This window comes from Galeopterus variegatus, unplaced genomic scaffold (assembly GCF_000696425.1).
Source record: "Galeopterus variegatus unplaced genomic scaffold, G_variegatus-3.0.2 Scaffold29, whole genome shotgun sequence".
Classification (NCBI taxonomy): Eukaryota; Metazoa; Chordata; class Mammalia; order Dermoptera; family Cynocephalidae; genus Galeopterus; species Galeopterus variegatus.
The window spans coordinates 1-24,648 of NW_007726140.1; the positions used below are offsets into that span (position 1 = coordinate 1).

The 24,648-nt window shown below is 40.9% G+C and overlaps 1 pseudogene; it reads right to left on the reverse strand.

Annotated features, from left to right (window-relative positions):
- Positions 1–2,691: 2,691 nt before the first annotated feature.
- On the reverse strand, positions 2,692–23,759 carry LOC103588264 (annotated as a pseudogene).
- Positions 23,760–24,648: the final 889 nt, after the last annotated feature.

Sequence of the window (24,648 nt, forward strand, 5' to 3'; positions counted from 1 at the left end):
TGCGCTGGCTTCCCTTGCCTTTGTTGTCTGAGCTGATCGTTGGTTCCCGCAGCCGGGCTTGGGCGCTCTCAGGAGTCCTCCTCTGTGTCGGCCCCAAAACCTCGAACCTGCTGCCACTTGTTTGTCGATGTAGGATCATTGTTGAAAGAATTATTCACCTTTTGTTGCTCTTGGAAATGCAATCAATACTCTGGTATCACAGCGCACGGCTCACAGGATCGCGCTGTCTCCTGTCATGGCCGCTCCAGACCCGTCGCCATCTTAGAATCCTGTTTAAATCTTCAATAGGTATGATCGAACTGTCCATTGTTTAGATAACCATGTGTAAGAGGGAAAATGTGACAAGGAGGCAGAGCAGCCTTTTACGATGAATGTTCCAGCTGCTGAGCCTGGCAGGTAGTTTTGAGCCTCTGCTGAAGACTGTTTTGAAGGGTGGCCCTCTCAGAGGCATCAGTTCTGGTATTTCAGAAGAGTGGTTTTAAAAAGCTGGGGAGCTTTTAAAATAGACCTAACATAGCAATGCCCCTACCCCTTATCAACTAAATCAAAATGTCTGGGGTATCGGTATTCGGTCTTAGCTCCCCAGATGATTCCAATGTGCAACCAGAATTGAAAGCTGCAGCTCTAGGAGGTTGATGACTTTGTATTTTGAGGTGTACAAGGACATCTGGTTCCATTTCAGAATGGTGGACTGAGGAGATCCTGGAGCTTCTTCACTCCTGCAGCAAGGGCCTTGACTGATGATCCTGAATAAGAAGTAAAACTTTCAGTGAACCAGAAACCAGGATAAATCCTAAAGAATGGAGTGTAGACTGGATTGATCCAAAGACAGAAAGTCCAACCTACAGTGTGCACAGAAAAGTATTACTTAAAAAGGTGAGGGAACACCAAAACTGCTCCATCCCCAAAAGAGCAAGACACCAGGAGAAGAAGGGTGTCAAGGACAGACACCATGTGGGTCCTTGGGGCACTGCTGCAGGTGAGGTCAGGTAGTTCATCTTCCACTGATGCCCTCCTATCTACCCTTGAGAAAAACAGCAGTGACAAAGTGTCAGCCTCCAGGTAAGAGTTTTTGCCAGGGAGCCCAAATTAGACAGGCATGGCCGTGTGTCATGAGGCAAGCCATTGCCAGAAGGTACCGAACCTGTACACCACAGAGAAATCTCACCCAGTCGCTTGTCCTTCTTCTGCTTTTCCTGAAAACAGGCCAGAGGACAATCTAGAGCAGCAATTTCCCCAAGTAGATGACACCTACTGACCGGGGATGCAGTCTAATGGAGGATCTCAACCATAAAGAAGATGACAGTGAAGAATACCACATGTTCAAGGAAGACCTGCCCTATGAAGCATGACAAACAGCAAATAGAGGAACTAACACCTGAGTGAGATAAATAATAGAGCAAGCAAAGCAGGAATTAAGAATCAGCATAAATAAAGTTTTCTTATAGACGTGGGAGGATTTAACAGTTACAAATCAACTAAAGGCCATTGAGATTAAAATTTGATCCTTATAATAAAAAACTGAATAGGTAGATGAAACTGATATTTTTTCTGAAGTTTAATTTTATTGTAACAGAGACTAATGTATACCTTATAACCTTATGCTATTTTTCTTAAGGGAACCTTCCCCTAGGCATGCCTGATCTATTTCCTAATGATAAAGTATGCTTATCTCCCAAAGTATGCTTATTTTATGTAGTGCCGTGTAGTTACATAGTTCTTTTACTCGTGCTGTTGCATCTCTTTTTTTAATACTTTGTTACTCATCGAGTCACATTGAACATTTGGATCAAAAAGAGAACTGGCAAGTAGGTCCTAAAGCACACATTTCTTAACCTGAGTAACATCTAAAAACATAAGGCTTCAATTATATTTTTCCACTGAAGAAAATCCATTCAACTTTGGTGTTTATTCAAGAACTTATATCATAATATCAATTTATAACATACATCATATCCCTCAGTACATATGTATTTTCAAAAGAAAGTCATGTCAAAGTAACATGTCTTAAATGCTATTTGATATATTTTTATAGCAAACTGAAAGTTTTGAGTATGAAAACTAAAAATGTTTAACAATAAAACAAATACAGCTTATATAGCCAGCTTACAGGTTTCTTTGTTCAAAGGCAAGAATAAATTTGCATTCTGCAACTGATCTGTAAATCCAATTGTTTTTCTCTGGAATTTTATAGCTATGGTATATCACAAAACCATGTCCCATGGGCTAGAAAGATCTTTTTTTGTCATCAGTCTACACAAAAGCCTCCAATGAGATACTTTCACCAAATTAGTATAATGCAATTTTTAACTTTTCCAGAAAAATATGGCAACCTTATCAACCACTTACTTATACTGAACAAAAGTTGCATTACTACCAATTGTTCTTTTAATTTCACTTGAAAAGAAGTTTTTAAAGTTTAGACATTCCTGATGTTTTTGAATTGCACATACACAGAGGATAACTGAATGAAACACACTAGACAATTTCAAAAGATAAATCTTAGTGTCTCACTCATTTGGTACATCCTTAATATCCAGAACAAAATCAGTAGAAAGTAACATAATTTTCAAAGAATTTATACATGCTGGAGTCTTAGAACAAGGAGCTTCTAAATGAACCAAAAAGGAGATTGGGCTCATCTTGATAATTACATGCATTTTTCCTCATGAAATAACTGATGCTTTCTGTTTATTTGTGGAACTGTAGGAAAGCATGTGTGTAGGGTCAGATCTTGTCAGTTTCTGTTCTGGGGAATGTTTCCAGCACTCCTGTGAAGGAAATGGTGACAGACTGGTCAGGCTCCCTCACCTCGTATCTGGCTGAGCGTGACTCAGCCTGTCTTATGTAAATATGTTAACTGTGCATGTACATTCAGGTGTTCCTTGGCTGTGTGACTCACACCCATGAGTTCCTTGATTATCTGACTCCAGTGTAAAAAACAATGGCTCTGATCCACTGGGGGTTGAGCTCACATTGAAATAAAGCACGTGAACATTGCCAACAGCTCCCAGGATCTTTTTCCAACTACCTAGCTCACAACCTGCATATGAGGGGTCTGTGGCCCAGTCTACATATGATGGGTCTGTGTCTTAGCCTGCACAACAGGTTTGAAGGGTCTGTGACCCAGCCCAACAACTCCTTTTTCTTCTGGTAAGATTCTAGGACTGGTTGCATTTGGGCTTCATATGTCTTCAAACTCTTGATAACCATCTCTGGTCTTCATCCTCTCTCTGGATGGGAGGGTCTCCAACCAGATCATCAATACCCACTGCTCTGGGAGGGTTGAATTCGAGGTTGTATTCCTGGATGGGATGAATCCAGTGAGCAATGAGGCATTACTTGATGACCTCAGAGGGTGAGTTTGGGTTCATCACCTGGTGTATGTGATAAACTCTATGCAGGGCTTCCATCTGTGGAAGTGTCTTGGGGAAACTGTACAACAGCCAGCTAAACTGGGTGAGATGTTTCAGCTCATGGAGGGTCAACCGAGTCATGATATCATCTGGAATGAGCTTCTTCTGGTCAATGAGAGTCTTGGCCAGCACACCAGTCTCTGTGTCCCTCAGAATGCTGTCTTGGAACAGGTCCCCGCTGGAGAGGCACTTCAGTTTGAAGTGTTTGATGATGCACAATGACAGGGTGCACTTGCCTGAACCAAGGGGGGCCCCTTGATCATGGTGCTCAGTGGCCTCCTGGATGCCCGCATGGCTGCTGCTCAAGCCCCTGAGCCATGCCAACAGTTGGGATGGCTCACCTGATCTGTGTGCTGCCCGGGCTCTGCGGCCTGCTGCAGCAGCACCACAAGGATACCAGTTGGAACTGGTATTTTATAAGGGACATTACTGAAGAGCAAATTTGTGAGTTGAAAGATTGAGCCAAGGAATTCTCCCTGATGCCATACAAAGGGCTGAAGAGATGGTAAGTATGAAGGGAAAATTAAGAGACAAAGTATAGAATCAAAAGTTCTACTATTTACAAGTAGAAAATGGAGAGGATGGTGAGATACAGTATGTAAAGAAATAGTTGCAGAATAGACAAGAATTTCCCAGAATTTAAGAATAGTATGAGCCTGCAGGAATAGACAAATATGTCAGTGGAACAGTAAAAAGCACCTAGAAGCAAGTATTGGCAAAGTCGTGAGTCAATAGGTACTGTCACACCCTGCTGGTGGGGAGTAGCCTGAACAGCTAGTTTAATAGGCAATTTGGCAGTGGCTATTAAGTTTTTAGAAAATTACCTGTTGGTATTTTCCTTAAACACTCTCACATGACAGTAATGTGGCACATATAGGATGTTCATTGCAGCCGTATTTATGACAGCCAAAAATTGTTAACAATCTAAATGTTCACTAATAAAATAGCTAAATGACTTTAGCCACACAGTGGAATATTATACAGCAGCTAAAAATGAGATACAGCCCTATGTACTGACTTGAAAAGATTTCAAAGACATCACAAGTACAAAAAGTTGCAGAATATTATATACAGCATAGTGTAACTGATGTTAAAATGTATCTATAAAGTGAATTGAGAAGCCAATGAAAGGTTTGAGTAGTGGAAAGACATGATCAGATTTTTGTTTTTAAAAGATTGCTCTGTCTACAAGAATGGAAATAGGGGGACCTATTAGCAGGCTATTTCAACAGACTAACAGAGAGGTGAGAAAGTACTATTTTAATTTTAATTTCTTCAAGTATGAGTGAGACTGAACATCTTTTCATTCATTTATGAACCATTCACATTTTATTTCTGTGCAGAATTTTTAAGTTGACTATTTCCTGCTAATCACTTCCTTGGAAAAAATGCAGTCAGTTTAGTTTTCTCCACAAGCCATGAGATAGATCCTCAGTTCTGCCTTGGGTGATCCAGTTGCATGGCTTAATACACATCATGCATCATATGGTGCTGATGTGTTTTAGAAGCTGCTGAGCCACCAACAATGCATCTACTTCATTCTCTATCCTTGGGCCACCCCATTTCTAAAAAAGAGCCATAAAAATAGTGAAATGAGTTGTTTTCATTCTATAAGCAAGAGAAAAAGCTATTTCCACAATAACGATTTTGGGAGTAGAAACCTAATTTCTGTATTTGTATTTTGTGGGGACAGAGTAGAAATGCTGCTCTAATTTCTCAGATTTTTTTTGTTTTTATTGTTTCTGCTATTTGCAGTCTTTAAATTAGTCATATAATCTCTGTTATTGTTGTGTTTAAAAGAAATACACTGAATAAAGAAGAAGATTCAAAAGGTATATGAGTATTTAATAGAAATTTGGCCCATATCCTTCAGCAAAGGAAAAAAACGACATTATAATTTGAAACAGTATTTTGCATAATACTAATTGCTTTGCATAATAAAGAAGCACACTATTACTGTTTTTAGGATAACTAATTATATACACAAAAAGCTATCCTGCCAAAGCCTTTCTATCCTCCTGGAATAGATTTAGACTTCTAGTGTATTCAACCTTTAATTGAGATAGCTAATTAGATACCAGACTCAAGTTGGTAGGGGCTGCTTGGCTCCAGGTGTGAGTAGGAGAGGGTGCTCTGGAACAGCATAAAGCAGACACTGCTAGCCTGCTGGTGTATGTGAGACTCATCAATTACAATAGTCATTTCTGGCTCACGAGGCCACCTCACTTCATTCTCCTTTTCCAGACCTATGGCACATAAGCCATTTGAGACAAACGGCTATGAAGCTTATTCTTAATAGCATCTGCTAAGAGATTCTTTGACAAAATACATACCCGTAGCCAAGTAATATCATTCAACCTCATTTAACAGAGAATGTCCAATGACAATCAAATGTGATTGTGGGAATTTGTTAAAATTCTAGGTATGTTCTTCATGGTAATGGAAGCCAAATGGCATAACGGTAAAAGGAAAACAGCAGGAGCTCCTCAGTTTAGACTGTTTTCTGCAGAATTAATCCTTTGGTGGTGAAATTTTCCGTGTTAACTTATTTTTCACCTGCTAGGGGAGAATTAGCAGTTTAGGACATCCAAGCAGACAGAGCTAAAAGCCACAAGGACGATAAAAGGCTTGATAATCATTCATTCATTGATTCTGCAAACTTTAATTTACCTGTATGACTAGTTGTTCTAAGTACAGGGACACAGCCCATAAAGAAGAATGAAGCCTGAGTGCCTGTCCTATGACGGTGACCTTCTAGTGGGTATTATGGGCCAGTATTTCCCAAACTGTGACAATATGATTTTAGTCTCTGAGAGATAACATTCCCTAACCCCACTCCCGTCCTATGACGGTGACCTTCTAGTGGGTATTATGGGCCAGTGTTTCCCAAACTGTGACAATATGATTTTAGTCTCTGAGAGATAACATTCCCTAACCCCACTCCCAGGTTTCATAGGGTGTTTTATTTTAGTTTTTAAGCTTTTTTTTATTATGGAAAATTTCAAAAGATACATACAATTAGAGAATGGTATAAGCCCCATGTTTCAACAGTGATCAACATTTTGCCAATCTTGTTCTATATATCTTATATTTTTTCTGGAGTATTTTAAATAATAACACTTTTATATTTTAATGGTTAATGTACAATGTTTGAATGTAATAAGAAAAAAATATAACTAGCACATCAAACCTGTAATTTCAAAGTCTTATTGCTTCAGACAAAACCAAACTATAGGGCTGGCCAGTAGTTCAGGTGATACTGTAATACCAAGGTCAAGGGTTCAGATTCCCATACTGGCCAGCTTCCAAAAAAAAAAAAAAAAGAAAGAAAGAAAGAAAGAAAAAAGCTAACCTATAAATTTAAATTTTTTTTTTTCCTTTTTGTCTTTTTTCGTGACCGCCATCGGATCGCAACCCTCAGTGTCGCGCCTGTACCGGACCGTGACCGGCAACGGGATCGCAACCCTTGGTGTTGCGCCCGCACCTCGCTCAGCCAGTGAGTGGCCGGTCTGTACGTGGGATCCGAAACCTCCGAACCCTGTAGCAGTGCGCCACCGGGCCGGCCCCTAAATTTAAGTTTTAAAACTGCCTCACAGATATGGCAAAGTTCAAAAAGGGAGTACTCAACAGGCTAAAGTTTATGACCTATTATTAGAGATAATAAGAAATTGGGATGTAGCCGACATTCCCTTCTTCCCTCCCTCCATGAGGGTAGGATGTTTAGAAGAAATTTCTTCTTCAGTAGAAAATGCTTAGTACCATCTCTAGCACTTAATACCTACAAAGTAGAAGCTGATATTGCTTTTGGTAGGCATCTTTGATTCCGGAGAATTGATACTGGCTAACATTTATTAAGCCCTGGTGTATACTGACACTGTGATGAGATATTTCCACATACAGTATTATTTCATCTCATCTTCACAGCCACACTATGGGTCAATGTTCTTTTCTCCATTTTTAGAATGAAAAAATTGAGGCTCAGAGAAATTAAGTCACCCACTTGAGATCTAACAAAGCTATTAAGTGGTGAAGGAAGGATTTGAATTCAAGCCTATCTTCCTCCGAAGCTGATGTTTTTTCATGGGGTCCCCAGGAAGCCAGAACCTACTTCCTGACCATGGGAGGCAGCTGGGGAAAGAACTAGACATGTGGAGTTTGGAGGTCTAGGTTGAACCTGATTCTCCCATTTGCTACTGTTGCAACCTTGAACATTTCACTTCACTTTTCCTGAGCCTCTGTGTCTAATGTATAAAATGGGGATGATAATATTAATTACCCAATTTTTAAGCATGAAATGAAATAATGTACCTGGGAATCTGGCATTGTAGACACTAAATGAATGTTAGTGCTATATTCACATGCCACTGACAGAGCACATGATCTTGAGGAACACCCTTCCCTCTCTGGATGTTGACATCCTCAGCTGTAAAGATGGCAGGGTCGGCCTCAATATCCTTAAGGTCTTTCTAGGGATAACATTCCAGAGTTGTGTGTTTGGGTTTTTTTTAATTGACTTTATTACAAATTTAAAAGTCTGGAGAAGCTCCTATTTCCCCATCCAAAGAGTATGCATAGCAGAGCTAATTCATTTTTTAAAAAAATTATTAAAAAGGCAAAAGATAGCATCCATACACATTAGCCCAACTTCTAAGAGGTAGTGCAATCCTCAGGCAGTCAGAGTACCAAGGTTAGTAAGGTCGCCTTAACCACCAGAGTTTATATATCAATTTCTTTATTTAAGACCAAGGAATAAAAATGTTAAAATCCAACAAGGGATGAACTACTCTGTTCCCAAATGACACTTCTTGATGAGTCTCCAAATTTTCCGCTTGAGATGATGTTGAGTTTTTCTTTTCCATTGGCCCTTGGGATGTTTCCTCAGATGCACCACTCTGATTCTCTATCTCTTTTGGCACAAAGGTGAATGGAAACTTTCTTTGAACAGTGCACACCACTGGGGTATAACCTCGATATTTAAAAACCCTGGGTCATAAGTAACTGAACTTTCAATGAGAATGCCCTATGGGCACTCATATTTCTTGAAGCCACATGTATTTCAAGTAAGAGAATAAATGAACTCGACGAAACTAGGCAGCACTCTGTTTATAGGACAGCTAGTTCTTAAATATAGCTTATAAATCTGGGGGATCAGGTTGTCCACATAACGTGCTCGTCAAATTTGGACCCAGAGCCAGAATTCAGTACAGGTGACTGACAAACCATCTAGACTGTGAATCATCATCAAAAGCATGAGCAGCCCTGCTAATGTGCCAGAGATCTTCGTTGCTTCAGATCTCAATCCAAGGTGTCACAGGAAACAGGAAATCAAATCCCCAGAATTGTGTTTTGATTGGACCACAATGAATACTGCAAATTCTGAAGTTAATAACTAAATAAACTTCCATTCAGTGTGATTTTATTTATAAGTATTTATAATCCTTAGTCTGGATTCCTTAGAAAACAGAGCCTGACAATACTATGTTCCTACTACTTTTGGGTTTTTTGTTTTCTTTTTTTGGTGGCTGGCTGGTAAGGGGATACAAATCCTTGACCCTTGACTTTGGTGTTATAACACCATGCTCTAACAACTGAGCAAACCGGCCAGCCCACACTACTACTTCGTTAGGGAGGGTTATCCCAAGGAGCAGAATTGAGAGGAGACTGAGGCAGACGAGAGAAATTCGAGCAGGCATTGCAGAGCTGGTTGCCACTAAGTACTACTGATTGCTGTGTCTTAGAGGCCTAAAGAAGAGAGAAATTTGAGCAGGCATTGCAGAGCTGGTTGCCACTAAGTACTACTGATTGCTGTGTCTTAGAGGCCTATCCTCTGACAAGCTGTATCTCTGGAGTAAAGAGAAGAGAACAAATGATTCTATCAGTTTCCATCTCCCATTTGGCAACATTTTGACCATGAGGTGTTAACTTCCGTACAATTCTGGATTGTGCGATTCTGGGATCTGAAGCATCCCACACGTTGGGGTTAACAGGGAAGCCCAGGATCAGAGGTGAGAGGCACGTGGCCTGGGCTCTGGGAGGGTGCACCTGAAAGAGGTAGTTGGAGCTGGTTGCCAAGGGGACATTTGGAATAGAGACAGGTGAGGCTGAGAGGACTTGAAGTGATGTAGGCATGTGAGACGTAACTTATACCAATTCCACTTCCAAACAGAATCTGGCGGGCTTACATGTAAAATACGGATGATGACAAAATAGGAAATGGTTCATAGGAATAGCAGCAGCAACAACAAAAATCCCTATTTCCTTATCTTTAAAAGGAAGGATAATAACAGTATTAACTGTAAGGTTGTTACAGTGATAGAATGAATTAAAAACTTAATATTTGTAAAGGATTTAAAAAATAAGTGGCATATAAAAGTCATTATGCACTTTTAAAAAAAATACTAGCCACGTGAGCTTAGATGGTTTCTGCAACTGAGCATTAAATTCACTCTAAGCTTTCTAGCAGTTAAGGAAAATATGACAGGTTTCATAATTTACGTTAACTAATTGAAATGAGCCTGCTAATTCTGAAAGAGAGCCAAGAATTTACATGGCATGAAAGCCTAAAGGGAATTGATCCCAAGAGGCATTAAGAAGCAGAATAAAAAATGTGTTCAAAATGTCTTAAGCAAGTTGTGTGGAAGAGTTCTTTCTACGGCTAATTCTTTCATTGATGCTTCACCAGAGAAAGTTATTCTTCAGGAAGCTAAGATAAAGAAGTTTCTGATGAGTTACCCTGATTCAGTGGTTCTCAACAGGGGCAATTTTGTTCCCCGAGGGGATGTCTGCCAATGTCTGGTGACATTTATGGTTGTCACAACTTGGCAGGGGGTGGGGGTGTCATGCTACTGGCATTTAGTAAATGGAGTCCAGGGATACTGCTAATACTGCACAGGACATAACTATATCAAAACCATTATTCATTGTTTATCTGGAATTCAAATTTAACTGGTAATCCTGTATTTTAATTTGCTAACTCTAGCAACCATAGCTGCCAAACCTCCTATAATACAGGCTAGCCCTCCACAACAAAGGATTGTCTGATCCAAAATGTGAAGAGTACTGAAGCTGAGAAACCTTGCTCTAAATGGAGTATAGATTTTTGCATACTTAGAGGAATGGAGAAAAAGTATGGACATTAAAATATTTTTCCTTTAGTCAGACTTTTGTTCAAAATTAGTTAGTTGACAATTTCAGGTCCAAACCTCTGGCCTCATTCTAGCTTGTTCATATTCATGATGCTGATGAAAGCTTGAGTCCTGTCTTCAGCAAACAGGTGACACAGTGGCTGGACATTCGATAGGAAGCTTCTTGATAATCCCTTAATATCTCCTGTCTGTACTAATAATTTGAAAGTTATCACCTACTTCCTAGTCAGGTTACTTGGTATTATTATTTCATACACAATCAGCTAATCCAGAAATATTTATCGAGACTGACATGGTACAAGGTGACTTGAATAATTAAATAGAGGCAGAAAATAGAGACTGTAGTCCTCAGAGGGCTTACATTTGAGTTGCAGAGGTAATACAAGGGAAAGAAGCACTAGGAAGATACTCTAAATCCTATCTCCATGTCGGATTAAGTAAAGGTTGGTAGGTTAACTGAATGACAAGCTGGGAAAGAGAGCAGGGCAAAGACCATTTTCCAGAAGAGGGGCCAATCTCTTGACTGAGCTTTGAAGGTGGGCACTTGTTGGGCTCCAAGGAGACATGGTCTTCCAAGGGAGGGAGCAACAGCTGGCAAGTGACTCCTGAACAGGGTCATGAAAAAGACTTGGTGAGAAATACCTCTGCTGGGGGCAGAATTTTAATCCCCCCTTCCTCCCAAACTCTCTTTACTTCTCTGACTGCCTATTGCCAAGTTTCACATCATACTGCCTCTTTGGCTTTGACACTTACTCATGTAGTAGGAGCCAAATAATTCCCCTCTGATATACTTAAAGAAAATACTTTTTAAATCAAGATAGATAAGGTCACAATTTAAAATCCTTCAGGAAAATATCAGTGAGTTAACCCTCATCTCCACCTGCTTCCCTTGCCTGGAATGAGATGAGTTGGGTTATTGGTGTCTTCAATTACTGTCCAGAGGATATGCAGTGACACAGAAAAATAGCTGCCAGTTCCTCTCCTCTGCTAGACCGCTTATTTAAGAAGGTGGAAGATACTCTCTATGGAGTGTTGGCTCACTTGAAGTTGCATAAGTACCTGTCTTATTCTTAATCCACATTAATCTTTTGGAGTCTTTCTGTAGCTGTTTCTTAGCTGTAGGGAGATGGCTCCCACATTTCCAACTCCATGCTACAGTAAAGAACATGAAAGGCAGGACTGAGCTTTGTCTGAGGTAATGTAATAACAGATGTTCACACGGGTGACCCTGAGTCACCCAGGAAGGATTCAATTACTCTTGTGTCCTCTGTTCAGAGGAGAATGAAGTTTGTCATCCATTGCTACAAGCTTGCCATCAAAAAATAGCTGAAAATAAAAACATTCTTTGTGATTGAAGGGTTAGTTTCAATTTTCTGAAAAACTGACTTCCATGGTACACTTCCTTCTTTAGCAGGGCCGGGAAGCAAGGAAGCACTGTACTTTCATAATATGCTGCAATCCTCAAAGGCACAGATGATTTATTGATTTCATTTTGAGTTGGAGGGTTCTTGATGACATACAGTCACTTAAAAAATTTTTAAAAACCTTTTTAAATGGAATAAGGTTAGATTACAGAAAAGTTGCAAAAATAGTACGGTGTTCATATATCCTGTCATTCTGTTTCCCCTGTTATTAACATCTTCTAAAACCAAGGCATGTTTGTCACAGTTAAGAAACCAACATTGGTACATTTCTGTTAACTCCATACTTTGTTTGGATGTCACCAGCTTTTCCATTAATGTTCTCTTCCTGTTCCAGATTCCAATCCAGGGTACCACGTTGTATTTGGCTGTCAAGTCTTGCCAGTCTCCTGTGGTCTGTGACAGTTCCTCAATCTTCGCTTGGCTTTTATGACTGACAGTCTTTTTTATTTATTTATTTAATTTTTTTTTTGTCTTTTTCTCGTGACCGGCAACAGATCGCAACCCTCAGTGTCGCGCCCGTACCGGACCAGGACCAGCAACGGGATCGCAGCCCTCGGCGCTGCGCCCGCACCTCGCTCAGCCAGTGAGCGGGAACCGGTCTGTATGTGGGATCCGAACCCTCGGTGGGAGCGCCGCCATGCTCCCAAGCGGCGCACTGTAGCAGTGCGCCACCGGGCCGGCCCGACTTTGACAGTCTTAAGGAGCACTGCGCAGGTACTTAGAATGCTTCCCGATCTGGGTTTGTCCATTGTTTTTCATGTGACTACCCAGGGTTATGGGTTTCGGGAAAGCATACTGCAGAGGTGAAGTGACCTTCCTGTCACATCATGTCAGGGGGTGCATGAGAGCCACATGCCATTCCTGGTGATTTAAGCATCATCACTTGGTCAAGGTGGTGTCTGCCAGACTTCTGCACTGTGAATACCATTTTTCCCTTTCCCTACTCTGGTCTTTGACTGAGTCAGTAAGTCTAGCCCATCCTTAGAAGAGGGGGTGTAAATCTGCACCTCCTTGAGCGGAGAGCATCTACATATATTATTTGGAATATTTTTTGTAAGAAAGAATTTATACCGCCCTTTTAATGAATCACTTAAAACTAATACATATACCAAACTCCCAGATCTAACAAATGTTAACATTTTGCCAAATATGCTTCAAATCCTTAAGTTTTAAAAAAAATCTTTATTAATATGGTTGAAGTCTTGTTTGCTGTTCTCAATTATACCATTCTTCTGACTCTTTCCCTACAGATAATAATAACCATGTTTTTACATATGTGTATATATCATCAAAGGATTTCCGTGTTTATAAATTTCATTTTGTGACTTGATTTTCTCATTCAACTTTGTTTCTGAGATCTCTCCAGGCTGAAGCATGTATATGGGAAGGCATCTTAATCTTACCTGTAAATTGCCCCCAAATCACTTTATAAATTGGGCTATTTATGGAAAGCTTCCTTGTAGACTATTAATCCTATACACAGTGTGTGAATTCTTGCAAAGTTTGATTGTGGGAAGTGAATGACACCTCCTGATCTTGTTCTTAATAGCTGGGGAGTTTGCAGAAAGATAAGAGGGAAGAAAGAAACTAGTCATCCTATCTGGTGGTTCCTACATTCTCTTTCTACTGGCTGTTCCACATGTCATCCTTTCTGTCCTGTCTACCTCTTCTCCAACATCTCTGTCTTCTGGCTTCCATTACTTAGTGTAGGCAAATCATCAGAACAAGTACATGATGATCCAGTGAGGAATGACAGGAGATTCTTAAATAGCCTTCAACAATGCAAGGCACTGTGGGACTGCGGATAATAGCATTTCAACACCCGAGCTGCAAACTTGAATGTCATACAACTTAAACCCAGTATGTCCCAAACTAATACATCCTCTTCCTCCACAAGTTGCTCTTCCATCAGTGTTACTAATTTCAGTATCCACCCAGTTGCCAAAATCAGAAACCCAGGAGTCATTCTCAACTCTTACCTTTCTCTCTGCTCACACAAAGTCACGCCCCAAGTTCTGCTATTCCTATCTCCTAAATATCTTAATCCTTCCATTTCTCTCTAGCTCCAGGCTGTCACCCTCATCCAAGTTACATGAACTCACACCCAAATTACTGTAGCACGTGCTCAGTTGGGTTCCTGGCCTCCAATCTTGCCCCTTCCAATCTACCTTCCTCTCTGCAGGCTAGAGAAACCAAATCATATTGCTCTCCCAGTTAGAACTTTCCCATGGGCCTTAGGACAAAAATCTGAACCTCTAACCAGATTTACAACACCTCCAATTCTCTCCTTTGCTTATGTCTCTAGTCTCATTTCCTATTTCTCTTTGCCTCAAATTTCATTTGCCAGTTGTAATCAGCTTTTTTTACTTTCCCAGCTATACGATGCTCACCTCACCTCACCTCTGAGAACTTCACACCGACTCTTCTTTCTGCTTACACCATGCCCTCATCCAACTTTAATCAGCTTTCAATTTTCAGTTTAAATACTTCTTTCTGCAAAAACTTGGACGAAGACTCTCTCCTTGACCGAACTTTAGACAGGCTCCTCTGCGTCCTCTTTTTGACTGGGCCTCGTCCTTGGGCCCTGTCTTGGCCTACTGAGGCCCCTTTTAGTAAGAATCCTACTAAGTCAGTTTAGTGACATTCTCCCCACTCTTGTTATCTGACCATGCTTTATATCTGATCAAGTTCTTCATTCCCTCAATGTCTAAGTCTTTGGCCTGCCTTTATCAGAATCCTGTTAGATGGGTTCAGCAAGAATCCCCCTACCCATATGTCCCTCTTAGTAATTTTCCACCCACTGACCCTTTCATTCTGCTTGTTGGCTATAAATCCCCAGATGTCTTTCCAGAATTCAGAATTGAGCTCAGATCTATACTGATGTCTCATTCCCTTACTACACTAGTTAGTGAATAAAATTTGCCTTTATTGCCTTTAACTAGTGTCTCGCTTTGTTTCTCTGGCAACTCCCTGACCCCTAGACTAGGTTAGGACCTCCTCTACTTCCCCTACTGTGATTCTCGTAATAGTTTAATGTAACTTCTTCCATAACTGTGTTTTTCTTACTAATCTGCAGGTGTCCTGACAGCAAGCCTTATTAACCATTGTATTCACAGCATAGCATAGAGCTCGGCACATGTAGGAACACAACCAATGTTTGTGGAACAATAGAATGGATTTCCAGGTTTCCTCATTGGCCACTATGGACTGTTCCAGCATGATGGGCAGTTTTAACAACCAGAAGGTACTATGGTGGGCTTGTGGCATGGATGGAATGAGTCTTTACTATTTCCTTGTGGTTGAAAAAGTCCTCCCTGGGTCCAGTCTTCCTTGAAGCAGAAACTTGAGCTGATTTTCTCCGGTAATGGCCCCAAGTAGAACTGACCACTGCCTAACACACTCACTTAGGCCAACTCTCTCATCACAGGTGCCTTAAACTCATCACTGCACTCTCTGTTTGTTTTACTTGTCTCTCTATATACTTTCAGGCTATCACACAAAAAAATAGACTAGACTAAATCAAATTTAGTGCTGAGACACAAAAAGATGATTTATGAATTCTCAGTTTGATGTAACCATTCCTCACTTTGCATGTTTCTCTGCTTATTTATTTCATTAATACTTGAAAGTAATTGACTGGTTTTGACACATTTTGGCACACTGATAAGGAGTTCACATACATCTTAAGCTTGATTGGGGGCTTTCTGTTATCTTGAAACAGAGAAGCAGTTGATAATTTTCAAATGGAAATATCTTCATTTCTAAAGTATTTTAATTAAGTTTGGTATGTGGGTACAGGCAAACAAGACAGTAATTACATTAAGTAAAAATTACCTTTCGTAGAGTAAATAGGTTAGAAGCAGAAGACTGTCATAATATTAAGAGACCAAAGAGACCACCTGTAAGTCCTTTACAGACCACCAGGGTTGCACTCTCAAGGGGGAAAGCCTCACTGAAAACCCTCTGCCTGATGAAGTGCTGTCATGGCTTTGAAGGTTTATGGAAAAGCAAATTCTATAACCTTTCTGGCAAACCCTCCTAGGTGTTAGAAATGCTGACTAAGGGAAATCTGAGTCTATTGATCTTTCACTTAAATTCTTCATGCCGCAGGGGAAACCTAATTCCTTTTGCCTTTTTGCAGTGTAGGAGGAAATAGAAGCTTAAAGAGATTAAGTTACTTGCCCATAATATCATCTAATAAATGGTAGACTTAAGATTCGAACCAAGGATTGATTCTAAAACACTATCCCCCTTTGTTTTTAACCAATGGACTACTTTGTCTGGTTAATGAGATTGTTCGGTAAATGAGGTACAGTGGGCTCTCTATATCTGATGGCTTCACATTCACGGATTCAACCAATCACAGATTGAAAATATTTGAAAAAAATAAAAAAATAAAAAATAATGCAGGTGTAAAAAATAATACAAAAAATACAGTATTACAACTATTTACACAGCATTTATATTGTATTAGGTATTATAAGTAATCTAGAGATGATTTAAAGTACTTGGAAGGATGTGCGGAGGTTGTATGCAAATACTATGCCATTTTATATGAGGAACTTGAGTATCCACAGGTTTTGGAATGTGGGAGTCCTGGGAACCATCCTTAGCAGATACTGAACAATGACTGTAACTCAATTCCCTAGCTAGCTTGGATTAAAGGTAATGGCCACTATTGGCCATAAGCCCATATGACCCTAGTTCTATGCTTAGGGCTCCAGGTCAATGAGGTGGCTCACAGGTTACCTTTAGAAATACTGGAGATGGAAGCAGAAGATTGCAACACCTCATCGCCCAGTGTGCCTCATGAGCAAGCTACGAAGCTGTCACTGAGCACCCAGGCCTTTGGTACAGTTTTACTCATCATATTATCCCACAAATCTCTGATGTTTGAAAAGTGGTAAAGGCTAAGCTGAACTCAAGACTAGTAACTCTCTTAGATCCATTGTCTGTAAAATGGGGATAATAATAGTCCCCACCTTGTAGTGCTAGTGAGGATCAGTGCCATATTCCTTACACACAAACTGGTGAGAACAGAGCCTAGTAGATAGTAAGCTGTCGATGAAGCTTAGGTATGAATACTATTTTTTAAACGTTGCTATTATTATTGTTATTTTTTTTGTTATTATTTTTATAAGAACAAAGTGTTTAAACACAGCCACAGCAAATTGAGTACTGACTAGCCCCTCTGTCCTGAGGTTCCTGACTGGCCAGTGACTCAGCTGGTAAGACACAGAGGTAGCTCCAGCAGTTGCTGCTGGAACACCCACATTTGCAATTGAACACCTGTTTAAAGTTTTAACTATAGAAACTGTATGTCTTATTTCTAAATATGTAACAAGCTTGGAAATGTGTAATATTATTATGAAGTGTCACCTGACATTGTCAACAGGTCGTTAATTATCAGGCATGGTTTTTAAGGGATCATTAGACGCTTGCGTGTCCATTCATTGGAGAGGCCACATGAGAACTCTCTCAGTGAGTCAGGAGGACGCACGCCTGTATTCTCTGTTGTTGCATTAGCCCGTGTGGAGCCGATGGACTTCCCCTTGGCCCTTTGTACACACATGCACACATCCACATGCTGAGGGCTATCCTTTAGAGACTTTCTCCTTGAAGTCCACTTGATGTTCATCTTGATCAGATTTTATCTCTACATAAGAGGGAGGTATGTGAATATGTCATGGGAGTACACTAACATACCCACACCTGCACTCCCAGCCAATCCCTACCAGCACCACCACCAACAGCCCTATATTTGTCAAGGTATGTACTTGCTGACCCAAATAGAGCAGAAAATGCCAAAAGTGAGTTTAAGAGAAATGACATGTTTCAGTTCTTCCTAGCAATCTGGGTGCTGGTGAATGTAAGGACATGTTATTCATGTCCTCATCTTTCTCTGAGAGAAAACTTTGTCGTGGCAAATGACACTGTGATCATGCAGATGGACTCATGCAAATATGAGGAAGTTATTGAGAGGTCAAGGCCCTAATTTAGGAAGATTTAATGAAACCTGCTAACATGACCTTCTGAGTACCCTGCTAGCTCATATGCCGTAATTATGTACACCTGCCCATGGCCAGCTGCCCACATGGAGGGTTCTGAGTATCCATACAGTGAGTCAACAGATGAACAGCACCCTTAGAGGCAGAAAAAAACTTCACCTCTTCCAGCTTCTTCTTCCTGCTGCTGGGTACCAGGAAGTAGCCTAATTAATGCTGACACATCCTAAGCATCTAGGTTAGAGAAATAAAAGGCATCAGGAAGGAAATGTCCTACATGAACTGATATTGAATTTATAGGAAATTTTGCTTTGGAGATTGAGGTGAAAAGACTGATTTCTGAGGTCTAACTCAGCAAACCACCACAGGCACTAGATCACGGGAATGCATGCCTCCTCATACACATCAAAGTGGCAAGTGGAAATTTATCTGGACCAATCACCGCAGCAGAAAGAGAACCAGGTTTATGTCAAGACCTGGGCCAGGAACCAGGGTGACATTTTTCTAGGAAATGGCTACAGTGCCTTCAACCTTTTAGCACCAGGTATAGAAACAGCTAATACAATGTCAACCTCTTTCTGAAATATATATTTTTTAAATCCACAGGATTGTTTATTCTGTTGATGGAAAAATAGAGAGTATTTCTTTACTGGCTGTGAATCATAACAGGCAAGGGGAGATTGCTAGATTCTTAAAGGTTCTCTGAGGGAGTCCATTACAGTTCCCTACTTTTGTGTCCATAGGACACAGACACATTGGACAATGGACTAGGGCTGGCAGTTAGCTCAGTTGGTTCAAGCATGGTGTTGATAACACCAGGGTCCAGGGTTCAATCTTTGTACTGGCCAGCCACCAAAAAAACCAAAAAATAGTGGATTATATAGGGACTTAAGTCAACGTTCTCAAACTTCCAACTTGACCACAAATCTCATTCTGTATATTTGCCTGGAAGTTCATTTCTTAGACTATGCAGTCTTCTATTTTTAAAGTGAAAATTTAACTATACCCATATAGAATTTTTCCTGTATTTCTTCTCGTCTACTCAAAATCATTGACTTGGATCCCTGCCTTGAAAAATGGGAGATGGGAGAGGAAAACAGTAATATTGATCCTTAGGCTTTTGGAAATGGACCAGTTTGCCCAAACACTCATTCTTCCAGAATTAGTCTTAGAAATAACCACTAGCTACTCTGTCAGATAGCTTTTGCTACATAATAAACTACCCCAAAACTGGTGGCTTAAAGCAGCAGCTATTTATGTAGCTAACAACTTTGTGGATCAGCCCTTTGCACTGAGCTTTACTGGACAGTTCTGGTCCTGGCTGGGCTCAGTTGTGAGTCTGCCCGGCTGGCTGGGAACTGTAGGATGGCCACTTGGTTAGCTTGTTGCTCCAGATGGCCTCCTCACCTTCTAGCAAACTAGCCCAGTCTTTTCCACCTGGTACTGGGCAGGGACCCGAGAGAGAGAGCAGATGTGTTCAAGGCCTCCTCAAGGCCTGCCTTGAACTAGCACAACATCACTTCCACCACATTCTATTGGCCAAGTCACAAGGCTGGCCTGCCTTTTGACGGGAAGAATTGCAAAGTCCCATTGCTACAGGCATGGATACAGGCAGTCATTACACTGCAGTCATCTTTGTAATCTATCACACCTACAATGAAGAGAAAGTGGAGCCAAGTAATTTTATCACAGGTGAATTTTCCATAGAAGAAAAAAGGGCTGATAAATAAATTACATGGATTTGTACCTTATTTGAAATAGTAGTAAGCAACCATTCTTGCTAATACTGATACCATGAAAGCAGGAAATACAGGAGAAAATTCTCAGTTTACTTTTAGTCTGACTTTCTGGATTTTATGCACAATAAATGCAAAGCTCTTCCCCTTAATACAATAACTTTCATTTTATGATGGTTTGTGTAGACCCTTGGTGCAGGCTGGGTTCTCTAGGAGGTAGACTCTGAGATGGAGTTTAGTGTGAAGGATGTTTATTAGGGATTGTCCCTGGGATCAACACCTATGGAAGAGAGAGGGAGGAGCAGAGGGAGGAGCTGAGTGGCCATGCAGGCCCACAGCCTCAGTTGACTCCGTGGGAGCTCCAGATCTAAGATGACCTGTCAGTGTTGTTCCAATTGGGTCAATGTAGCTGGCTCTATCACCAACCTTTCCTCCCTCATTGGATGTGGGCCTCCTCTGGGAAGCACATAACCTTGAGCAAAATGGCTTTCTGCAGCTGAGGCAATCCCTGCCAACAGAGGAAGGCTGTCTGCTCACAGCAATTCTGAGGCCAAAGGCCCTTTCATCCAGATCCATCACAATGCTAATGGAATTATGGTGAGATTCTAGCTACCCACACCTGATTTCATCTGCAGGAGAAGCTGCATGCCACATAATGTGATGATATTTATTGACTCTGCTGTTTTCCTCAGAGGATTGCAAATAGCTTCATGAAGGGTATCTGACTCATAGAACTGTTACCTTCATTTGCTGCTAGAGCTGGGTAATAAGTAGTGGGTTAACTGAGGAATTAATTAGCCGTCTGTGCAAGTCTGCCTTCATGCATATGTCAGACTTCCTCTTCCTCCTCCCAAAGCAACGTTTATTTCTGCCATCCTACCCTCTGGCCAACAATGCCTGGAGTGGTGAATGGGGGTGTGGTGTCTTTCTCCCTCTTCTGTCTGGACCACAAATTACCTGCAATGTAAGGAGTGAGTAAATTTGGGGTAAGAGAGGACAGGTTCCAGCAGTTGAAAACATCTACGCTTACCAAATAGATCTATTGCAACGGATTGTGCTGCAATCATATTTTTTTCTCTTTGTGAAGGAATGAAGCACACTCCCCTGGTGAATTTAGAATAGGATTTGATTTTCAAAAATCTGATTTACATACAATCTTTCAATCATCTGCTGCACTTACAGCTGGATTACAAAAGCCTTAGTTGCACTTCTGGTCTAACTATGGAACTACGCTTGTAAGGGCCTTCCAGTGGTCTTTGTAGAAGTTTGACAAGCCATAACGAGAGGCATCATTGTTTAGTGGGTAAGAGGCCAGGTTCTGGAGACAAACAGACCTGGACTGGAATCCTGTCTCTGAGGCTTTTTAGATGTGTGTTCTTGAACAAGTCAGTCAGTCTCCCAAAGCCTCAGTTTCCTCATCTAAACAATGGGGCTCATAACGACTGCTTCCTCCTAGAATTGTTGTAAGGATTCAATGAAGGGACGCCCACGAAGAGCCTGGACTAGGCCCTGGCGCCGTGACTGTTAGCTCCTCTTCTTCAGAACGATGGTAGCAGGGACAGTGAGGCACTGGGTCTTTGCCCTCTGCCCTGGCCCCACAAACACTCCTCTCTATGGTCAACTTAATCTGCCAATTCTTAATTTTTCTGGTGCAGGAGATGGGAAGCAAAAGGTAATGGGTAGATGTTGAAGAATACAGAGAAAAATGTATTTTTGAAACTATATCTTGAATGTATTCACCTTTCAAAATAGCAAGAGAGCATAGCATGGATAAATTTGAGGAGAATTATATTTTAAAAAATAGCTATGGCTATTTCTGATGCCTAAGAGCAGACACCTAAGGGAACAGAGCGGGGCATGTGCCAGGGGGTACCGGCCACCACAGGAGTGAGTCACTTGGGTTCAGGAATGCGGGGTGGGGAGTCAGCAAGCAGAGCCAAAGGCCCAAGGTGTGTGGGCCTGGGAGAGGCGCACAAGACACAGGCTGCTCATGCCAGAGCCACTGGTGACTGCCAGCAGTGACTGACTGAGAGGGCTGATGAGGCACAGGGCCAATCGAGAAAGGTTTCTTAACATAAGGACTTTCGATGTCGTTCGTGAAACTTCAGCTGTCCTATAATAAGGTTTAAGTTTTGTCCACTCTGGAACAAGACCTCACAAGAATCTGGTTTACTCTTGCATGGCCTCATGTCACAACAGTGTCACAGAGAGGGACACTGCTAAATTTACAGACTATAAATATAAAGATACTTATTTGCAAAGTGTGGTTTAAGTATGGGTTTAATATTCTACAGTGGAAGAGAAGATCTCTATCGCCATAGTGATTATTTAATGTACTTCTAGGCTTGGTAAGCTCTTGTCTAGTTGGCATGATAGTGAACTGGTGTGTTCTGATTAATCGCTCTGCCTTATCGAGCTATTTATTGCGATCATACTCAGGTTACCAACTTTCAAAGAACTAGAATTCAATGAAATGCATTAACATTAAAGCCTTTAAAATTAGGTTACCTTTTCTTTGGCAATTTAGAAAAGAGTTAGGATCTTTTAGGTCCTCATTGTTGTCATTATAACTGTGCAGTTCTTCAGGTTTAGAAGATGTAAACAATCGGCCTCAATTTATGCCCAGAAGCTGTCTTGTGAATGTCCTTACTATCTGATTCTGGGCTTCTGGGCTACTTTCTCATAAAAGCTCATGCTTAGAAGCTACCTCTGATTATTTGAGCCTGCTGCTTGTCTGGATTCAGAGTCAATGGGTTTGTCCTGTTGAAGTAGCCCTCAAATTTATGCCATTCCCAAGACATGCTAAAATGCAACCATAGGCAGAACTCCTCAGGAAGGGAAATTTTGATAAGAAATGGTTTGCCTGGAGATCCCAGATCCTTATGCTACCTCCAGGCTTGGTGACAGAAACCTTGGGCATGAATGTGGACTATCTGGTGTTTCAGTCTGATTCTGATAGCCCAATAATTAAATTAGTCTGCAGGACTTCTTTTTAAGTCCTCAAAGTAAATGTCAATTAATTTTCAGCCAAGTAATTCATAGACACATATAAACATGACCTATATTTTCTAAGGTCTCTTATTTCAACATATTTTTGTTGTTTTTATTCCAGTTGTCATATTCCTCTTTAAAAGTAGGAAATATATCTCACTGAGTTCTTGGGTAGAGTTTCACCGTAAACTTGTGTACAGTGTGTAGAGTTTCACTCTAAAGTTATAAGAGTAATTTTCTTGGATAGCTGTTAAGTGGACCGATTTCAAGTGAAGAGTCCTAGGAGGGCTTTGAGTAGCATACCAAGCATGCAGTTGTACCTTTAAAAAGGTGTGGTTTGCCAACAAGCCCATTAAAGGACTACATCACCTATTCCTTGGCCCCTCACTCTTAGGTAAGCTGACAAACTCCTCCCCACCTATGCAGCCAGTGCAGACAAACTCCTCATCACCCTGTCTTGGTTCCCATCCTGTCTCCTGAGCACCTCATCTTGCCCTGTCTGCTGCTTGTCCCCTAGCTCTGACCTTCTTGGCATCTTAGCTTTGGCCTTTCCTGCAGCCTCTGTACTTGCCCTTGCTCATCGGTCCTGGTGCTTGCTGTTTCTCCCATGGTCTGTCCCTGCTGACTCTCCTGGGCTCCAGTTTGCACTCAAGCTTGGGTTATGTCTGCTCTCTGCTGCTCGTGGTAACAACTTCACCCACTCTTTGCCTGAGGCTAGTGCATGGGGTGAGGGAAGGGGAGTTACTCTCGACTGAAGAAAAAGATACTGATAAACTTGTTTCACCACAAATATCTTTTAATGGATTCTAAACAGCTTTTACCAGTTCTGCAACATGTTTATTCTTAATTCAGTAGGTCCAACATTTATTATTATTATTATTATTATTATTAATCAATTGGCAAATATCTATTGAGACATACTAGTGTCCAGTGCTAGACTTGGCATTCAGAAATTATTTTCATACCTTGAATCCTGAAAGGATGATCCAGCTGTAAGAGCTGTCTCCCCACACTTGCAAGAGTTGACTGCATTTATTTCCATGGTTAGCTGATGATAGGGTGTTTTCCCTCCCTAGGCCACATGAGCACCTCCTAAAACTGTCGAAAGAGAGGCAACCTTCCCAGATAGGTCCTCCCTTTATAAAGTGTCTACATCAAATACAAAAGCACAAAGTAGAACTCTGTATATAGTGTACTTATGATAGCTGTTAAAAAGGAAGGGAGTATATATACATATATACTCTTCTTTACACACACACACACACACACACACACACAAATGTTGGTTGCTTCTGGAAGAAGAGAAAATTTTTTCAATATAGTCTTTTGTACTTTTTAAGTTTTAAACAATGTGACTATTATAGCTATTTTTTAAAACCCAAATTTTATTTTTAAATATTAAGTCCTCCAAAAAGGGTGTTAGAATAGCTATAATCCCTTGCCGTAACCTGCAATCTTAAGCAAAGTGATGAGAGATACACATATGTAGATAAAGTGAATCCCTAAGAAATCATAGAACAAGGAAACCGAACTTAGCTGTACAGAATTATGTGTGGATTTTTTCTGAAAAACTAAATCAAGACCCCTCTAATGAGTCTGCATGTGCTGGGCCCCCCTGGCCCATGCCAGGAAGCACACAGGCAGGCCAATGACAGACTGAGGTCACATGCTGGAGGGAAACATCCAGAAAGCCCTGGTGAATCTGAGCCATTTAGCCAGAAGAGAGAACCAGCTGCATTAAATTCTGCACAAATGCACATGTGGGTTTCTGTGAGGGCCCACCACCAATTAGGGATTTGAAAACTCACAGAGTGTTTAATTTTGTGAGGCTTGTTTGAATTTTCAGTCAGAAAAATATTGGGTTTTGATGATATTCTGTCACACTATCTTCCTTAATGAATCTCTGTTCTCCTCAGAACAGAATACACTTG